Consider the following 21433-nt stretch of genomic DNA (forward strand, 5'->3'; position numbering starts at 1 on the left):
AGGTACATGTGCAGGTGCTACAGCAATGGGCTGAGTGTTAATGGGGGAGTCTGTCGGCTTCGGGAGGCCTTTTCTCATCCTGTATGTACGACTCCCTTAGCCATGGGACTTCCGAGGTTTTCTAGCGTTAAGCTGGAGAATACAGATTTGTAATACCCAGAACATAGTCCAAAATGCAATGTCCACTTAAATGTTTTGACAATTTTAAGGGCTTTGAAAGACTTGCTTGTAACAAACAGGAATGCACTGCCATAATTAGAGCCACCACCATTGCCCACCTTTCACTTAGGGCTGGTATTTAACATCCCAAACGGCTATGTCGTTTTGCGTAGAGACAGATGCAAAGCAGCTCCGACCAGACCGCCACTTGGCGTGTAGTCACACTAGGAAGGCATTTTGCTCACATTGTGCACCCAGCCCCTTAGCAAGGCTTTCTGCTACAGGCTCAGCACCAAACTATTGAGGCCACACAACTTCTGACAGGTTTGGAGCAGGGAGAGCGCTAATTTAGATCTGCCAGAGAAATGATCTGATGAGCTGTATAAGACATGGGCCTTTTTTTTCTCCTCTTGCATTGTGTGCCAGGACTCTGACTGGTATTCTAGATGCTGTGTTCTAACCAGCATCACCTAATAAAAAACAACGACCACCACCCCTACTACTTTTTTAGGTAAGAAAACACAAGGGCCATAGTGCAATTGCTGAATGCTATTTGTCCATAGTACACTTCAAAACTCTAAATCTGTCAAAAGCACTCTTACAAGTTTCTACTTCAAATGGACTAAATGTGAAGAGGAAAAAAATTAAAGGCAGTGCCTAGAAACACATAAACTTCTGCTACAGCCCTCTTCTAGAGGCACTGATACAAACAAATGGCCAAAGGGTCGTAGGAGGAGCGGCTCTGGAGGTTTACACTAATAGCTCAGGGATATGCCAGTTAACTGACTCCTCTCAGACTGATATAAAAGCTGTGTCTACTGCCATCATCCATATGACAGTCTACTTAACTGAAAATCCCAATGAGGAATACATAAAAACGCTTTCAAGTGCAAACCATCTTCATAAGATGTTTAACAGTATGGTCTTATTGAAAACATCATAGTAAAAGTTACTCGTACCTTTCCGTTTTTGAGCCGTCCGGAGGAGACAATTCTAGAGACATGCACTTGGAACGGACGGCACTCGTCGTTACAGTTAAACTGTTCCCCTCTGTCAGTTACGTCTACAGAGTTTTGTTCTACAAATGAAGTGGTTCCACGCTTTTTAATGCGGCAATCCATCTGCTCTAAAATCTGTCCTTTAACTGTTGCACATTTTAAAAAAGTCACTACAGAAAATTCAACATCAGCAACTGGAGAACAGCCCAGGTCCGCAGCACCCAGATTATTCACAGGAAGATCTTGAGAATGTGGCAGGTCCCTGCCCACGACCTGTGTCTTCTCCAGAGTACTGCCCAAGTCCTGAATCCCCAGCTCACCTCTAGACAAGTCTTGCAGAGACAGCTCAGGATTTCTCAAGTCCTGCATATCTAGTTCTGTCTTTGAAAACTCCTGAGCCACTGCTGGAGATGGATCCATGTCTTTAGCAACCACTGGAGCACAAGCCACATTCTCAGTATCAAGTTTAGTCAGGGTCGTCTGTGGAAGGTGGATCACAGCCTCAGTCACTGCAGAAAAGTCACCACCAGCAGCTGGAGAACAGCCCAGGTTTGCAGCACCCAAATTATTCACAGGAAGATCTTGAGAACCTGGCAGGTCCCTGCCCACGACCTGCGTCTTCTCCAGAGTACTGCCAGTGTCTTGAATCCCCAGCTCACCTCTAGACAAGTCTTGCAAAGACAGCTCAGGATTTCTCAAGTCTGGCATATCTAGTTCTGTCTTTGAAAGCTCCTGAGCCACTGCTGGAGATGGATCCATGTCTTTAGCAACCACTGGAGCACAAGCCACGTCCTCAGTATTAAGTTTAGTCAACGATGTCTGTGGAAGGTGGATCACAGCCTCTGTCACTGCAGAAAAGTCACCATCTGCAGCTGAAGAACAGCCCAGGTTCACAGTATCCAGATTATGCACAGGAAGACCTTGAGAACGTGGCAGGTCCCTGGCCATGACCTGTGCCTTCTCTGGAGTACTGCCCAAATCCTGAATCTGTTTAGCCAGAGTGGTCTGTGGAAAGTCAATCAGATCCTCAGAGGAGTCTTTAGTATTTAGCTCAGTTAAAGAGTCATCTGCAAGCTCTGGCAGGTGGGAGATGGATGGTTCTGGCCCAAAAGGAGAAAGCGATGTCTCATTAAATCTATTGTTCTGGCTGCCCAGGGCAGTGGAGCCAATGTCTTGCGACACTTCTGTGGTTTTGCAGTGCCGCACGGGCTCCTTCCCCATCAAACTCTCAAAGCTCAGATTGTCCCATGTGCCTGAATCTGGGGACTGCAGACACGCTCCCACTGTGCAGAAGGCCCTTGCACTCTCGTTCTCAATAACCAAGCCCTCTTTGTGGGAGGTAACATCCTGCCTCCAGCTTCGGAAACTCCGCTGAGGCCTTTTCTCATCAGGTGAAAATGCCCTTGAAGAGCCTCGCAGCCTCCGAGCTGCCTCGGCCACACTAGTGAAGAACCTCACAACACCCCCAAAGTGAGTGGCTTTGGTTGCACCGTTTGATTTTTTCCGCTGGCTGAGATTCTCCTCACATCTTATATCAAAGTCGAAATAAGAAGTAGAATGATCAGTTATATTTTCTGAGTTCTGGAAATTGGTTTCAGCCCTTTGATCTGGAAGCTTTGAATTATCTTTGCTAGTTAATGAAATTCCTTTCAGATAGCTCCAGACATCAGAGCTTCTTCCTCTTCTGCTCTCCTGTGGGAGCACAGTACACCTCTTTTGATTGTCCCCTTCTGTAATTGCAGGACTCTTAAAGTTTTCAAAATTCAAAGACTCACTCTTTCTAGCTGGTATCCTATGGCAGTTACTATCATTATCTTCACTGTGTAATCTGACACTAATATCCCTGAGACATTTACTTTCATTGGCATCAATTTCAGGAATGCTGATATTCAGCTCTATGTCTTCAAAAGAAGAATCCAAATCATCAATGTACCCCGCATAGGAGTGGCGGGAGGGCCTCCTACTGTCACCCAGTTTCTTAACCCTGTAGACAGCCCTTTGCCCACTGGCGTGATGGTCCTCCTCAGGGTCACAAGCAACCTGGACTCCGGATGCTCTCAAATCCACATTCTTAGGCATCCTGGAGGTTCTCCCCTTTTTTAATGGCCTTACCCTGTCCATGAAGGATGTTTTTTTTAATTCTGACACCTCCGAGGTAACTCCCAGTAGGATCATGGACTGGGGTCTTCCTTTATTTGTAGAGAGTCCTTTCCTTCGTCTAACAAAATTCCAGATCCGGCTGCCCTTGGTCGTCTTCTTATACCTAGGTGCTTCCTCCCGTTCATTCGGGATTGCATCGCTGGAGGTGCAGTGCTCAGCACCACAGACCTCCAACGTGTCAGTACTCCCTTCCTCCATGTTTGCTTGGAAAATCCTGTTTGCATATCCATTTGGAGCTGTCACGGGACCAGTATGCCGGCGGCCCTCTATCACTTCCATCGCCCCGGCTCGCAAGCTGGTATCAGGGGTCACAGATGCATTGTCTTCAGATTGTTTTCTTCACAAGACTTAAGGAAAAAGGAACAAAGGAATGCAATTAGAAGCAGAAAGGTTTTTTAGAAGACACATTTGTTAAAGCATCACAGGTCAAATCTTATCCCAGTGGCAGTGGTGGTTCTGCCATTGATTTCAGTGAGGCTGAAACTTTGCTCCCAAACCATATAAATTTTAAAGCAACTTAAATCTGATTTAAATGACTGAAGATTTAGTGACCGCAAATAAACTTCCTGCATTAATAAAGTTATCACAAAGTATACGCAGAATACCATAAATCACATCTTCATTTTGCAAATCCCTAGGACTCTAAATACATCAGAGTACAAAGAGGAAATTACAGTAAAGCGTCTCTGCGCATGTCATTGTCACCTTCACCAGCCCCATCTGCCAGGAACCAGCAATGCAATCCCGATGAATTCAGTCTCTTCAGGCAGGCATTCAAAGAAAAGTCAGGATGAGCCTTTTCCTGGAACCGATGCAATTCTGAAATACTACAATATCAGAAAACTCATGGAATATCCAAGCCAGATTTTTCCTACTATAGCTATGGCACCAGCGTGGGAATCCCTCGCCGGAACTGGACTGCTAAATGAAAGCTGCTTGGCCACCACTCAACACTACACAAAATGCACATGTTCCCCTCAAGTGAGTTCCACCCTAAGCGAGTAGGATTAAAACTACAAGTACCCTGTATGCAACAGCAATGGAAACTACTCCAAATCCTTTGTGGGAATACATTTGAACTCCTGCTCGTACAGATCCTAAAGCTTCTCTTCCACCGGTGTACCTCTGCCCTGTCTCGTCACTACAGCTTCATAAGGCGGTCCTGGGTTTGCTGTCTACCTTTGCGACATGCAGAACAATATGCCAGGCACTAAACGGGGTTAAATTCCCTCAATTCTCAATCCTACTCTCAGGAGGAAGAAGGAAGCAAGAGTAGGAACAAGAAGGGGTACAGCCCCAGAGACACAGGTCTGACAAAGGAAAAATGCTCCGTTTTCCCCCAAGCAGAGGGAGAGCAGTGCTCTGACACAAAGGCATGAAGCCCCCTCCCGCTCTCATCCATTTTACTCTTGCTGCTCTATGAACAGTCCCCATATCTATAAAAAAAAACATTATGCTCACTATTTCTATTAAAATTAAGGTTATTAATGCAGCAGCTATTGCCCCAGACACCTCAAGGACAAGGAAAGGCTTGCCCTTGCATTCAGTCAAATAAGCCTTTGTTTCTACCTTGCCACCACGTCTATCTTCAATAAGCGATAACCCGTAAGAACCTCCAACAGATGGCAGAGGCACTAAGGAACCAGAGCACAGCCAAGTGAGGCTGAAAACCTTAACAGAAACAACTACTATCCTGCTTTTTTATGAACAACAGTCATCTGGCTTTCGCTGCTTCCACAACACAGGGATTGTCCCAGGCATTTTTGGCACTAACAGTACTTAGGGTAGCAAAAATGAATGCTTGCTACTGTGGTGGGTTGACCGTGGCCAGCTGCCAGATGTCCACCCCACCGTGCTATCACTCCCCCTCCCCAAACAGGGCAGGGGGGAAAAAGTAAGATGAAAAAGCTCATGGGTTGACATAAAGATAGGGAGATCCCTTATCAATTACTGTCACAGCCAAAACAGACTCGACTTGGGGAAAATTGATTTATTGCCAATTAAAATTGATTTGGATAACGAGAAACAAAGATAAAACTAACACAACACCTTACCCCCACCCACCCCCTTTTTCCCATGGCTCAACTTCCCTCCTTCACTCCTGATGGCTCTACCTCCTGCCAAGGGACGCAGGCAGATGGGGAATTGGGAAAGGTATGTTCAGGACGTAACAGCTCCTCTCTGCTGCTCCCTCCTCCTCATGCTTTTCCCGTGCTCCTACGTGGGGCCTCCACAGGCCACAATTCCTGTCAGGGAACATCCCCCTGCTCCAGCACCTCCTCCCCGCCATCTTCACTGACCTCGGGGTTCACAGCACTGTTTCTCACTTTTTTTTATCCCCCCTCACTCCTCTCTGGCGTTTTTGCCCTTTCTTAAACACATTTCCAAGAGGTGCTGCCAGCGCTGCTGACGGGCTCCGCTCTGGGCTGTGGTGCGGCCGCTGTGGAACCGGCCGTGCCCGGCACGGGGCAGCCCCGCCTTTCCTCACAGCGGCCCCCGCAGCCCCCGGCACCAACATCTCACCAAATACACCCCGTACACTCACACAGCCCGACTGTATATTGCCAAATACACCCCATACAGTCACACAGCCTAACTGTAGAGCGATTATCTTCCACGCACGCCGCCTCGCTCTGCTTTGGCCATCCATTTACTCAGCCCACCGCCTTTTGTACTCGCCATGATGGAGATTTCACAAGAGAACCTCCTTCCCCAGGCCTGTCCTGGGGCCTCGGCGCTGCCTGCCGCCACTTAAACCCTGTAGCACAAATTCACACAGGAGCTGTGTTGCCCTGGGTCCATGTGGAGACCACAGAAAGCTTTTGTTCCCAAAAAAACCAAGGGTTTAGCAGGACTGTTCCTCCATCTGGTGCTCAAGGAGGAGACCAGCTCCTCATTCCCCGGGCTGTCGCTCTGGGTCTGCAAGTTATTCACAGACATCCCTGCTGCAATTTAAAGAGTAACACATTTGAATGGATTTGAAGGAGTGGGGGGTGGGGGGTGGGGGGAAGAAAGAGCATTTGAGTAGTTTCAAGTTGTACAGCCAACTGGCAGCAAAAGACAAAAATCACAAAAGGTCCCTATTTTTTTTGTTTTCTCTTTCCAGTTTTATGTTTTATTGTTTTTGGCTGGGTGGATCCTGCATGAAGAAAGAAGATTCAAAGGGAAGAGGCTTCTCTGCGAAGTCTTTGGAGGGATGCTAGCACAGAGGAGAGAGGGGCTGTTTCTCATGTGTCGAGCAAAAGAGAGCCTGTAGCAGGAGACAGACCCTGCGCGGCCCTCCCCAGAGAAGCAACACAACCCAGAAACACAGGGTGCAAGGGTGGCTTTAAAATTAAAAAAATATATATGCTTAACTTTTTTAAAAGCAGCTTTAAACCAAACATAAAGTAGAGCCGCCACCACGAAGCCAGCCCTGAGCGCTCTAAGCAGATAGAGGACCAGTGCTTGGGGGCTCCTCTCCACCTTCCCTTCCACCACAGCCTCACCCAAACCTCTCCTAATCTTCAAAACCATCATCGTTGCTTTGACAAAGCTCTCCCTGAGCAATAAATGGAATAGCAGGACACAAGCATGGTGCTCAAAAGGCCTTTTGACGGCTGCTAGCAAATATTCAGTGTGATAAAAGCACCTTGTTGTTGCCTAATTCACACCAATTAAGCCTGCAGGACTGCATACACTGAAATCACTGGCTAACCTTGGCAGGAGCCAACTCACAGTGGCGCAGCTTTGTTAGTGCCCGTGGTCCCAGCACTGTCACCTGAACCAGATCCAGCCCGAGGACTGGCATTGCCTCACCCAGAGCAAAGCCTCCCGGCACCGAGGGAAATTCTCTGCATTTGAACAAATTTCAGCCAGCTTTGCTCAGTCTTCCCCAACTGGGTGCCAAAATCTGCTATGCTCCATCAACTGATACAGCCGCCAAAATGAGTGTCCTCCACTGTGCAAACACACAACAGCAGCATGCTTGTGGGAAACCTATGCTTTAAATAAGCCAGAGAAAAGCTGGCCTTACCCACCAAACCACACAGGCTCAGGGGCATTAAGGCCCATAATGACAAAATGAAATTTGAGTATGGAGAAGAATGGCCGCGAGAGTATCTGATGAACCATTACTCATCTTTCTGGGGCGCAGGAGAAGGAGGTTTTAGAAGAAATGCTTTGAACATATTTTTGAGAACACCTATTAGCCAGAAAACTGTAACAGTTAGCCAACTGCCTTTTTATTTTTCCCCTCCTTGGGCTGCAGGCGCAGTTGCAGATGTCAAGTCACAGCAAGTTACCGCCCAGCAGCTAAGCTGCGACTACCACCTCTGCGTGTGGGACTTTAACCATGGAAAACATGAGGTAATGCTATTACCTTACACCTCTTCCACTACCCTCTGAATTACCTCGAGCCCAAAGAGGGTGGCTCAGCCAGGTGGCTGCAGCTGGGGTGTTTGGTCTACAAAACACACAACATCTCGCCTGGCGAGGAAAATGGTTTCATAAAACCACAGCTATCAATCAAACACTGAAAGCTGCTCCAACTTACAGGAGCTACACAGGTCCCTACCCTGCCCTTCGCACAAGACCCTGTTGTTCTTCTCGTCACGCAAGCAGTAGCCCTTCATTCTGAAAATTCACCTTCCTTGTCCAGGTCACCGGGGTGGACAAATAAGTTAGGATCGGACAAACTCCCAAGCAAATGGCACCAGGTGTGCTACACAAACATCTGTATCTATGGCCATGATTCCCCCTCCAAATTCTTTCCATTCTTTTTGCATTATCCCAACCTTTAAGAAAGAACAAGGTACTCTGTATCACGATTGCGTAACATTTCCTTGGCAACAAGGCTTTTCTTGCACGATACAGGTGGGAGTAATAGCAATTTTGCTCCTTTTAAGTGTGATTTAGCAGACGGATACAAGAGCAGAAATAACACCCCAGGTCCAGGTAACAGCCACTGAAGTTAACAGTTCTCATAGACTTAAAGGACACCAAATCAGGCCCAAGCAATCAGGGCTGTCACAAGCCGCCATTCGGGGCCTGACACTTTTCTTAGGCAATCTTGTTCTGCGCTGGCCCTTAGTAAATTTACAGGAGTTATCCACAACCATAACAAAATAAGGATGTCCACGTGCCTACCAAAGGCAACACGGTAGCGAGACCAGCTAGCAAGGAAGCATCAATTGGGAAAGGTTTGATCCAGGCTGAGCTGAGTTTTTTCAGGAGATCCCAATGACGGAAAGAAACTGCTCATTTAACACTGCACAGTTCAGGCCGTTTGCAAAGCTGGCAGCACACAATTCCTAAAATCTGCTTCAGATCACTGCAGTTTTTGGGCAACTAGCAGAAGTTGTTTGTTGTTTGTTTTTCTTTAATATTTAGTGCTGTAAAGCTACCACCTACCTAGAAAAAACACCAAAAATGCTGGACAGTTGGGACCCCTGTCAGGAAAGGGGACCTACAATGGGGTTTCAGGCTTTAATATTTCAGAAGGGCTCTCTCAGCCATGAGAACATTAAAACTCAAGTGAACCACAACCCCTCGGAGGAAAATATAAGGGAACACAGCAGATGTTTTGGGAAAAACATCTTTGCAGAGGATTAATTTCACCTGCACTCAGACCCGGCACACAACTGTGAACCCGAGCTTGCGTTGGGCTGCCTCGGCACCAGCCCTCCGAGCAGGAGGCAGCTTCCTTTAGCAGAGCAGACGGACAAGGGAGCGCTCGAGCCTCCACCCAGGCTGGCAGCGAGGTCGGGGAGATGCCGCGTCCCACCCCAGCACAGCTCCCCGCTACCACCAGCCACTCCTGTCCCCATAGCCGGGGGTTTGCTCGCCTGCCCTCAAACCAAGGGGAGCATTTATGGGTGCGAGCAGAGCTAGATGGGGACACAACCTAACAGAAGACACGTTGACTTTGGTTTTCACCCAAAGAGCCACAGGAGCACACACGACCCACGGCATGAGGAAAGGGCTTGGGTGGGCTGAACTACCTCCTTCACAGTGACTGGGTCTGAGTGGGGTGGAGTTAATTTTCTTCATAGCAGTTTGTATGGTGCTGTGTTTTCAATTTGTAACCAAAACAGTGCTGATAACACACTAATGTTTTAGCTGTTGCTGAACAGTGCTTGCACAGTGTCAAAGCTTTCTCTGTTTCTCACTCTGCCCCCTCAGAAAATAGATTGGGGAGTGTGCAACAGGTTGGGAGGGGACACAACCAGGCAGATGACCTGAACTAACCAAAGAGATATGCCATGCCATATAACGTCACGTTCACCAACAGAAAGGGAAAAGAGGGGGTTTAGAGAGACTAGCGACCTTTTGCTCAGGAACTGGCCAGCACCAGTCTACCCGTGGGAGGTGGTGCGGGATTGCCTTTGCATTACTTGTTTTGTTTTCTTTCCCTCTTCTTCCACTTCTCCTTTGTTTATTAAACAATTTTTATCCCAACTCACAAATTTTCTTGCTTTTATTCTTCCCTTCCTCTTCCCCCATCCCACTGGGGGCTGGGGTGGGCAGGGCAGGGCAGAGCAAGCGGCCGCGTGGTGCTTAGCAGCCGACCAGGGTTAACCCACAACCTTCTTGGCATCCACCGCAGGGCTCAAGCTAATAACGGACGTGACTGGTGTGTGCTAGATTAAACTTCTAGCTGTTATACCTGTTCAGTTATTCGGTTGGCTGCTGTGGATGGCAACACTGGCGTATTTACTTTGGGAGCTGGCACACGCATTTCCTCATGCGTTCCAGTGCTTGATCCCTTTTTTGCTGTACAATAAACTCCAAGAATTGTTAATGGCTGCTTTCAGGTTTTGCTGCTTGCTGTGTTGTCTATCACTTTGTTTTGCTTTGCCTGGGAGAGCTATGCTAAAAGCACTGGCCTTGAGCCTAATCTAGTATTTGGGTCCTACCTTGCTGCTGCCCCAGTACTCCGAGAACCATCTCATGGAGAAAATCAGCAATTACCCCCTTTTCTCCTGAGACATGCTTTGTGGGGAGAGGAAAAAATGGCATGCACTCCTTCCTCTCCTCCAGGACAGGTCTTTATAGCCTTGCTGTAATGACCTTTCAGTTCCTTGCATATCCTTGTGTATTCAGACTGTTCATACTGGTGTGTGTTGCAAGCCTGATTTTGATTATTGTTTGTAAGGTTAAACAACTAATTGGGAATGCCACACGGAAACATGCTCCAAGGCAGTCGATCTCTGGGTGGCAGGGTGTACATCCCAAGAGATGCGCTCAAGAAGATAACACCCGTGTCCCCACCAGTCAACAAAAGGAAGCCCAGGCATCCCTAGGCCTTGTGGGATTCTGGAGAATGCATATTCCAGGTTACAGTCAACTTGTAAATCCGTTCTATCAAGAGACCCAAAAGAAGCACTATTTTGACTGAGGCCCCAAGGAGCAACGAACCTTTGAAGAGATCAAAGAGGAAACTGGTGGTGCGGTAGCCCTTGGGCCAGCCCAGACAGGATCACATGTAAGAAACGTGCTCTCCACCACCAGGCCTCTGGCAGAAAGCACCTGGAGGGACCCGAGGTCAATGTCTAGGGTTTTGGAGCCAGGGGTATAGAGGGTCTGAGGCTCCGTACACCCTGACTGCAAAGGAGATACTAGCAGCATACGAGGGGTTTCAAGCCACATCAGAAATAGTTGGTACAAAAGCCCAGCTCCTCTTGGCACCGCAACTACCTGCGCTGCGCTGGATGTTCAAAGGACAGGATCTGCTCTTGCTGCGGAGCAAGGACTCGAGACACCCCTCCGCAGCTCTCCATCCCCCTCTCTCACCTTCCAGCAGCACTAAATTTGCTTCGAAACCCATTGGCCACCCCCAGCATCGCACAGCGCTGCCAATTTGTGCTGAAGGCCTGGGCACGGCACAGCAAAGGCGCCGGCAGCCTTGCAAGGCAGCAGCCAGAGCTGGAATGCACCGAGGGCCCCCGGGGACACGATCTTCCACTCGGCTCTTCCTCTGCGGGATACAAAACAACAAACAAGAAGGAGCCTTTGGCCATTGTTTTTCGGTGAAGGGGGGTGACGGGGAGAGGGCACCCGGCGCAGCCTGCCAGAAGGCATGGCTGAGCTAAGGAAGTCCTGCCTGGGCTTCGGTGTATCCGCTCCTCTCCAGGAGGGGCGGGGGGAGGCAGGAAGGAGAGAAAATAGAGAACAAATGATCATATAACCCTTGAGAGAAACCTGTCTGCTCTCGGAGAGCGTATTTAGCCCAAGCATGCAGCGCCTCTTGCTATACAAAAGAAAAAGAGGAAAGAAAACCCCGCCAGTTCTTCCGTTACCATGTTCTACCACTGGAAAAAAATGGGAGGAAACAGATGTTAAGCTCTCCAGCGTCAGGAAATTATCTCTTTCATGAGGGTACAGTTACTTCAGTGTATTTAGGTCAAATAAATAGGGAGAGAATCGTGACTTTTCCCCCTTTCTGTTTATGTCTCCGCAGACGTTTCAGCCTCTCGGTGCCGCTCCGAAGGACCAACCGCAAGCTGCGTTCACGCTCTCGCACTCCCAGATGATGTGGGCAGGAGCCAGCCACGCTTGAGCCCCTGCCCGCCCAGCAGATCCCTGCCGGCAGATCCCCAGCTCACAGCCACCCACACCATGAATTGCTGCAGCCCCTACAAAAATTCAGCATCTCTTGTTTACGGGACAAGAAGGACGGTTTGCTGCTGAGCTTCAGCGAGGGATCACAGTACTGCAGCTCGCATATTAATTTTTTTTATATAGAGGTGGAAGGAGCATGGAGAAGAGACTTGGGCGAAACATCTGCAAAAGGGATCTCCAGGCCATTAGCAAGCGCAGTTACGGCTTTCCGGTGCTGGGCTCCCCGAGGAGCACTGAGCAAGTGCCCATAGGAAGCGACCATAGAATTTAACCAGCACTTTACATGCTCTGCAAAATAAGTTACACAGGAAGTTAAACCCCCTCATTAGGAGCAGGAGGCAGACAGGAGAGCAGTTTGAATCCCTTTCCAGTCGGGAGCGGACAGACGTTACTGAAACACTGAGTTTTCAGTGGCAGAAGGGAATCTGCAGCAATGGTCTCGCTCCATCACGGAGAGCAACCTACCAGACAAGTTAACGCTAGGCAAACACGCCGCTTTCCCTGCGGCGGCACGCATCTGCCCTGCATGGTTTTCACTGGTTTAAGCCAAAGCTTTTACAGTACTGGAACTGCGTTTGTGTTTCTGTTAGTTCAGTATTCACTGGGCAGACGGATGGATGCACAGACAGATAGCTCCATCCCTGTATTCATAAGGACGGAACTCAAAACTTCGGTTTCAGTAAATCAGTTCACTCATGTATAATTTAAATATTACTTCCTTCCCCATTTCAGGGAGCTTTAGAGTTTGTGCGATGGCTAAACACAATGAAATTAGAGCAGGAGACTCATTTTGCCCGCGGCCGAGGAAGAGACAGTTGCGCAGCTGCATCTGTCAGATAAACTGGACTTGTGCTGGTGCTGCCAGGGGAGGGACCAGCTCACCGCAAACACGAGCGGCTCCACACTCGGGGTTTGGTGGGCCTGATGAAACGGTGTGACGGTGCAGAGAGGTGCCAGTGCTTGGCTCTGCACTACGCTGAGCCCCAAAACCTTCCACCAAGCCAGTAACAGCTTTATATCTGCAGTGCCTGCACAGAAAAGGGGAGAGAGCCATCACCTAACTCCTCATGCAAAGCTGAGCAGGAGAAACCGGAGAAGAAAACAGAGTTATAAAAGCCCATGTTAACTGGAATCAAAAGACGAAGATGTAACAGATTAGTTCCTACTGAAGCTGAATTTCAGAGCAAGGCTCTGCACAGAGCCCAGAGGGCTTTGGCATTGTACCTGTTGCTAAATGCTTCTCCAGACTCATGCAGCTGACCCATGAATTGCAGATGAGAATACACCCTTTGCCATTTAACCGGCATTGTGTTTGTGGTAGCGTTATCCCTTGCACACTCCTTCACATTTTCATAAGCCCTTTTTTGCAATTCTAAATTCTTTTGCTATACAGAAAGTAAAACTAAGGTAATAATACTGAATAGATCCAAAAGGATACTTCCGCTATTGACACCCAGGATGCACAGGGACCGACAACAAAATGAGGGAGCCTGAAAAAGTAGTCATCTTCCAGAACAAGGTTATGTTTTGATGCACAGGAGCTGTTTCTCCAATCTTCTCAGGTATTCGGCACCAACTGTTGCCATTATAATATAGAAATATCTGCCATACGTAGATTATTTGAGCTGTTCCGTAGCCAGTTGGAAATAGTTAATTACATATAAGAACCTTTAATTACTATCCAGTAGCAGATGTAGGTACTCTAATACTGCAGTGATGAGCTGCAATGCAACAGTACAGGCAGATTCAGGGGTCTACACCCATACACGCCCCATTAATGTCAGCTGAACAACATCAAGCCGCTGGCTGCCATCCTTCCTGAGGGTGCTAGGAGGCAACGACTTCATGATGCTCGTGACATTACTTTGCCCAGTTCGTCAATTTAGTAGAGATTTCAGGAACTTCACAGCTATGACGTTTCTCTGCAATGAACCCCTTAAAAATCCTTTCCTTCTCCAAAAATCCTGAAGTAAAAAAGCATGGCTGCCCGTAGTCTGAACATAAGAACAGAAATCGGTAGCCAGCATTTAATTGTTTATATCTTGAGACAAAGATAGTGTCTAAATAATTGTCTATTGTGTCCCAGAGACAGTACAGGAAAGCTCTTCCCCTAGCAGGGAGCCTACAGGTCACACATGCTTCTGCCATAACATTTGCTATAAATAATCTTCAGTTGAGCAAAGGTTTGTGCTAGTTACAAAGCAGAGTAAGGCAGGCACTGTGCTCCTATCGGTTTCAGCCATTAGCTCTCCCCAGAGAGTGCATATCCTACCCTATTGTTCCTGCTCAAATGTTTAAAAGAATTATTTTTTCCTTGCTTCTTTTGTTTGGGGAGTTTATTTATATTTCCTCTTTGACATGGAATTACTACTAGAAAAAAATAAGTGCCATCTTACAAGGCAGTTCACCAATGCCAATACTGAAATTAGGTGTGGAGGGTCACGTTTGTAGATGTATTGCCATAGTTACAGCCCTTGCAATCTGTGCTTCTGTGTTAATGTATGTTCAGTGCATTCAGCTCAGGATCAGACACAAAGAGCTGAGCGCCAACGACGGCCCCAAATTCACATGCAAAGACCGGGAGCACATGCAGCAACCCGTTCTGCTCAAACATTTCCAAGAACTATTTCAGCATATTACTCAGCAACTCCCTTACACTGCCCTGGCGACGTCAAAGGGCATCTCACACATACGTAACTGCCTCCCTCTAAGCCCTATTGCTATCTCCAGACAGATACCAAGTGACCTATTCTTTTTAGGCAGCTATATGGGTGGGATTTCCCCTGTACTTCTTTCCCCCATGCCCTTTTTCCTTGTAGCAGTTTGAACAGGAAGCATCACTTCTTTCAAGTTTCTCCATCAAACAGGCCAAACACATCACGGTGTCAAAGGAGGGAAATGGAAAGGCAACGACGCAGGCTGGAGGGCTGCTCCCAGCTCTCATAAACAGGCTGTAGGAACAAACCTGCCGCACAGCCTTGCTTTATAGCACAGCAAACCGCAATGACCAACACTTCCTTTAAACACAAACACAACAGCATAGGACTGAACAGCTGGTTGCTGGTTTGCTCTCAATTCCCCAAGCACCACGTTATAGAAAACCTAATTCATCAAGCAAAGCCTTTGGACTAAAAGGTGAGGTATAGCCTTACCGTGCTCTGGTGGCAATTCTCAGATTGCAGCCCAGTGTATCAGGTGTACCAATGTCTTTGCCTTCAACAGCAAACGATTGCTTTAGGAGTCTTCTGCACTGCTTTTGAGTAAAATCAACCCAATTTCTGGGTATTTGAAGGTTTGATGTTCCAACAGGCCAATGACACCTGCTGGGCATTTGGCCACTGTCACGCTCTGGGATACCCAACTCGGGGAGGCAGGTGGCCTCGCACAAAATTGCTTTTGGACATGTGAAAAACCTAATCTTGTGTTTCTAGAGAAGTACCTGGGCTGCTGGGTGCCTAGCCTGCTCTCTGGCTGGGGCTTTTCACCCCAGAGAGCCACAGAGCTTTTAGGGGTCTGACACCCATCTGCACCTTACTTTTCCCTCACAAGGCAGGCGTATCATCAAATCCAGGCACGGCCACCCCATGCCCAGAACCCTCAAAAGTCACAAGGTGCCTCCTAGACAGGCAGTCACCTTTCTCCTGCCTTCCCCCCTCAATAGCAACAAAGAAAAATAACCCTTATTTGCATCCAGAGCCATTACACACTGGCTGTGACCACACGGGTAGCCCAGGCTGGCACACACAGTGGTTGCTTTGCAGGAACTATCGGTGGGTGGGCGATGTTTGGAGCCCAGTTTTGGTGGCAATGCTGCCATTGCTGTAGGTGTTACCCCACATTCGTGCAGTCCAGCTGGGCCAGAGCTGGTGCCCACATGCACATCTTATAACGCAAGACTTCAAAACCTTAGTTTGTCAATGCAAGCCTGCCCTGCCGACCCAATACGGACACTAAACCAAACAAGCAGCTTTTAAGCAGGCACCACGAGCGCATCCCCTGTCTGGACCGCTGCACGGTCTCACCGACACGGCTTTACCCTGCAAAAGGGGCTGTCAGCTCGCATTCCTCACGCACCGGGGCCCCGCTCGAGCCAGCCACACTCCGCTGGGCGACGGTGGCAGCAGCCAGCTCTGAACATAGGGAAGCAACATCGGATCCAATTAGCATCATTACCAATGAGCTTTTTCATCTGCCGGCTGTGCCCCCGCCATGCACCCCAGCCGCCGGGATGGGGCTGTGCACACACAGGTGGCCACACAGTCCTGTCTCCTCTGCCTTCCCACCCTGCCCTCCTCACGGATACACTTATCCCTTTTATAGGGTTAAAAACCCAGCTGAGCAGGAGCAGCCAAAGGCTCCCTTTATCACCGTTTATGGTATAAAGCCTGAAACTTTTTTTACAAGGAGCTGGGGATTTTGTTCCAAGTATTAGGCATCTTTTTATTTCACGCTTTTCTGTATGCTGTTAAGTCTCTCCAATAACGCCTTTTCAACAGCAAGTGAATTTATTGCTTCAGGTGGCAAGGGACTACACAAAAACCATAACTGGTCCATAACTGGACAGGACCAGTCACCCTGAAAGTGCCCATCGCATCCCCTCTGAAGGCGCATCTCCCCATCTCCAAGGATGAGCCCAGCGCACTTACATCTTCACTCATGCTTTAAAAGCACAAATGGTTTGGGAACGCATGCAGGCTACACCTAATTTTTGCACAAAATTGCACGGCATGGATATACGAACATTGCTATTGTGCAAAAAACCAACATGCTGATTTGCCAGCTCACGTCACACAAACCTGAACTGTTTATACATTACAGCGTTTAGCTAACACCGAGCAGCAGTGATAGCCCTGCCACAGCTCTGGACTTCACAGCAGCAGACCACAGGCAAGCCAGGCATCAGACTGCAAATACAGTAGCGTACCCTGGAAAAGACAAACATATACATTCCCACAAGGGCATGCACCCTGTTGGAGGCACACTAGCTCGTGTTTTCTCCATTATTAGGTTCAAACCCTGCTCAGCTGGTGCAAGAGCTGCAAAAACTCCTACGCTGGTGCTCGACCTGCCTGCACAGGCAGGGCAGGGCCGGCCCTGGCTCCAGCTCACCGGCGCTGCCAGGGTTTGCAAAATCTGCTGAGTTTTCTGAATGTTATTCCAGCGTTGTGTCTTTTATTTGGCTGGAGCTAGCACTCAGTACCGAGGCAAAATCACCTTGGCTTACAGGCCATATGCTGGATCTTTGCTACGTGCTGACACGTTTCCTTCCTGTAGTAAAATGAACAGGCTTTCCCATACATAGCCTATATCACTCCCTTGAAATAAAAATTCTTTAAGGAGACAATCCTTCCTGTCCATCCTACTTGAGAAGCACCAAAAGAGCACCCTGAACTGTGGTCATACCCAACCATTTGGCACATGGGCTGCAAAATGCCTGAGGACATTGGGATGAAGATGGCAAATATTTTGACGGGTTACTGGTCCCAGTAACAGCACCTTCCCACAACAGTTGTGATTCACCGTTCACGTCAGCAGCATGGAAAAAGTGACCCTTCTTCCTTCAGAGGAGACAAATAAGTGCTTGAGAAAAAGTGTTTAAGGATATGGGCTTGTCCAGGAGAAAACCCGAGCAAAACTCAATTCCCACAGAAGCCAGAGGGATCTTCCATTGACTTTAATCGCTCTTGGGCTTTTTCTTGTCTGTCTTTAAATACATGCTCCCTCCTCCCCATAGCAGTGTGCAAGCGAGAGCGAGGCCCCAGCGGATGGCAGGGAAGTCATCGCTGGCATTAGCAGAACAGCCGCTATTTCACAACTACTCGCAGCAAGAAAATCGAGAAACCCGACGCAGACAGCATGCCAAAAATAATCTCCCTGAAAGACGTGGCAATTGAGAGGGGTTGCGAAGAGCTACCCCCGGCACAAGGGCAGGCAGATGCTTCGGTCCCCACAGCATCAGCTGAGGGCATGGATACAGAAATGCACGTCGAGCAGCGACCGCTCTGCCCCGCGGCCCCACGCAGGTGATGAAAACAGGTCCAGGGAAGTCAGGAACGAGGCAGCAAGGGAAGCGCCCATGTACCCAATTAAACCCAATCTTTTTGATCCTCATGCCAAAGGCATACGCCCATGCTCAGTTTGTTTTCAACCCCAAAAGAAGATTGCATTGAACTTTCCTCCCAAGCCACACCTCCTCTGACTCCCTGTTTCCCCAGCCACAATGGTGGTTGGATGCAATAGCAGAGAAGGGGCAAAGGAAGAGATAAATGAATTAAGCAACTAATTTGGGAGCTGGGTAATATGCTGAATATGAAGTTCCGACCCATCGCTAGAGCAATGTGGCTCCATAGCCTCCAGGCCAAATCTGGCTGTCATTTATCCAGCTCCAAACATGGTCTCCCCATACCCTCATAGCTAGAAATCACAACTTAAGCCACATGAGGCTGAACCCCAGCTTGTTACCACTAGCAGAAAGAAACAGCAGATTAACACAGGGCTCCACAGGGTACTTCACTGGACTCTTCGCAGAAAATCTCCTCCCACATTGCTACTTCTCTAGAAACCCTCCTGCACGCTCAGGAAATGTTCACAGCCCGTCCATCTCGCAGACGCCCCTAACCACAGCCCCTACGCAGCCGTGTCCCAGCTGCCAGGGAGGAGAGCTGCACCTTTAGCATAAATATCAGATTTCCCACTTACACACTCAAACACGCATTTAGGTGCCTAAACTCAAATTAGGCACCTCAATATTCATTCTTGTAATGTATTTATCCTCATGCAGCAGAGGGTATATAAAGAAATGCGGCACAGAGGTGTTTCTCCAACACCAGCATTCAGACAGACCTGGTCTCCAAAGACAACTTTATACCTAAATCAGTGACTCCCTCCTGCTCCCAGCAAAAGTTGCACCTCCTTTCGTGAGTGTGTTTGAAGGAAGACAGGCAATGCTTTTGCTTTTCTGAACAGTGCCCCAAGCAGTATCTAGCAATCGGGTCCGTGTCCCCTGCCTATAGCACTGCACGGATCCATGGAGTTGTCCTGCAGTAAAGCTCTTCCCCCAAAACAACTTCTTTGTTTTTTCAACTCTAGCTGTAAATAAAAGCAAAACTTTCCAGGAATCAAAGCAAGGTGCCTGGAAAGATTATAGAGTAATTATCACACAGAAAGTTCAAGCCTGAAACCATATGAATAGACTCCCTATATTTATTAGAGAGAGTTTACGTGGCATTGCCCTAATTCTTTATGGGTGCAAACCCCACTGATTATAATCAGAGGAGCGTTAAGGAGTACAAACACGCCAGCCTGGATCATGCAAGGCTTCCATATAACCCACCGTTTCCTCCTATGCTCTGGACAAAGGCAAACGCTTCAGAGGAAGGAGGCAGGAACTTCATTAATGAGCAATTATGGAATAACCTGTGCCTTGGAGAAAATTGCTTCTAGCTGTGTCAAACATGGGTTGGCCTATGCCCTGAAATGCATTTATTTACTTCCCTTTTACACAAATATTTCTACCTAATGCAACTCATTATCTTCATAAAAGTTTATTAAAATGCTTGGCTTTAACTTATTACAGCAAGAAGTCGCAGGGACCAGTTATAGACCAGAGAGAGGCCAGAAAGGCAATGCCTGCCCTTGGGAATTATTACAGGCACTGCTGTAGTATCCCAGAGTGAGAAAACATCAACTACTGAAGAGCCAGAAGCAAAGATTCGGCTATTGCTCCAGCAGATCCCTTCTGCAGGATCCCTGTTTGCAAGCACCAACTTACTTTACGCAGTTCACAGCATTAGACCTGGGCAGAAGGTCCCCTTGGGTACCCTGAGGAATTCAGCTCCCTTCCTGCTTGCATATCAACGCACACACTCAGATGTCTGCTCATTTACGTCAAGGCTTTTGTGGCCCCCTTTTCTCTCGCCTCCCCAACGAGCCGCATTTGCTGCCGGCAGCAGGAAGCGCTCTGCATGATCCGAGCTCTGCCGGGCATGAAGCATCGCTCATAGTAGAAGGTGTGGCTGGGCTAAGGAGGTGATGGAAAGAGCAGGAGACTGGTAAATTTGTTGTCATGCACCGTAATTAGACAACAAAGCTGTTCTGCAGCCAGACGCTTCTGACACAAGCCCCAAGCGCAGAGTGGTTTGCAGCACCACCTTTTTGCTCTCCTTGCAGCCACATCGCGGGGTAACCACACCAGAGATGCCATTCCACACGCACACCCACCCCAAACCTTGCTCTCCGTAGGTGAAGCGCTGACCTGCGGTGCCACAGGACTGCCCTGCCGCCCTTATTCAGGAGAGCATCACCTCACCCTAGCGACTAACTGACTTTTTTCCTGTTTTTCCTTCCTGTCGGCAGCCCACTCTTAGGAACGGGAGCGGAGCCTATTCACTTCAGTTGAATTGTTCAGTGGTGGCGAGAGCCCTCCCAGCTCTGCTGCTGTGTTTGCAATCGGGAAACCTGAAATGATTTCTTTATCGTAAGCAATTGCAGCTGATCCCGCACCGCCTGTCATGGGCCGGTGCTGGAACCCAGCAAACCTTCTTGTGGCTCTGCTTTCAGTTCAGTTTGTTCACTCAAAAGGAATTCAAAACCAAGCAGAAGGGGTTTTAAGATCCATCTTCATTCCCATTAGAATATTTAAGGCTTGGCCTTAAAAATCTTCCTTTGCAGGAGTGGAAACCCACATACAGCAGCATATTTGTAGCAAGGGTGTTTCCTTGTTGTGAAGCTGAGAAAGCTTTCCACGCAAATCACTCCCCCAGCCTGTAGAGCTTTCCAGCTATTGAAACTCCATGCCACTTTCCTAATTCTGCCAGAATTAGGTGGGAAAAGGAAGATACTTTACTTTCCAGGGAGCATGAGGTATCCACGCAGCCCTCTGGACAGAAGTAAAACCTACCACCGTCGTTGCAGCGTGCAGCAGCCCTGAGGGCAGGGCACCGCTGGACCCCGTTCAGCATCAGGGCATCAAACGGCGTGGCAACACGAAACGTCAGCTGAATCCACCAGGTCCGAGCTGGGGAAGCGACGAGACCTGCGGCGCTCTCCCAGCTCCAGCCCAGCTCCAAGCAAAGCCCCACGTTGTCTCAGCTTCCACGTCAATATATCTTAACGCAGCACCTGTCTTCAAGGCCAAGGTCTTTGCCATCCTGTAACCATCTCCTTTGTAACCGAAGAGAGAATTCATGGGAAACACAGCCTAAATTGTACCCGATCCATTTGGTTGCAGAGACCCTACACAGACTATACTCCAATCTTCCTTTTATTGTTTAACTAAACGTAACTTTTAAGTTTAGCTAAAGGACTGTGGAAAAGTCGCCCTGGGAATTGCTACTCAAAGCTCCTGGCTCAGAGCAGGAGAGCCCCTGGGAGAAACCAGCTCCCTGCAAAAGACTCTTATCGCTCCACTAAGACTGGAGGAGCAATAACAGGAAGAAATTGTTTTGGCAGGACTTACACCATATAACGTAAACTCACCAGCCGCTGTTGTATAAAATTTCACTGGAAAACACATG

At 48.4% G+C, this 21433-nt stretch overlaps 1 protein-coding gene across 1 annotated transcript in view; it reads right to left on the reverse strand.

Annotated features, from left to right (window-relative positions):
* The window catches only part of ARHGEF9 (Cdc42 guanine nucleotide exchange factor 9), a 189959-nt gene extending 188724 nt beyond the window's left edge, over positions 1-1235 (reverse strand). Inside the window, exon 1 of the mRNA XM_072877250.1 lies at positions 1119-1235. The gene's annotated coding sequence lies outside the window, so the exon portion shown is untranslated. The remainder of the gene's footprint in view (positions 1-1118) is intronic.
* Between the last annotated feature and the right edge of the window lie 20198 nt (positions 1236-21433).

This window comes from Ciconia boyciana, chromosome 12 (assembly GCF_034638445.1).
Source record: "Ciconia boyciana chromosome 12, ASM3463844v1, whole genome shotgun sequence".
Lineage (NCBI taxonomy): Eukaryota > Metazoa > Chordata > Aves > Ciconiiformes > Ciconiidae > Ciconia > Ciconia boyciana.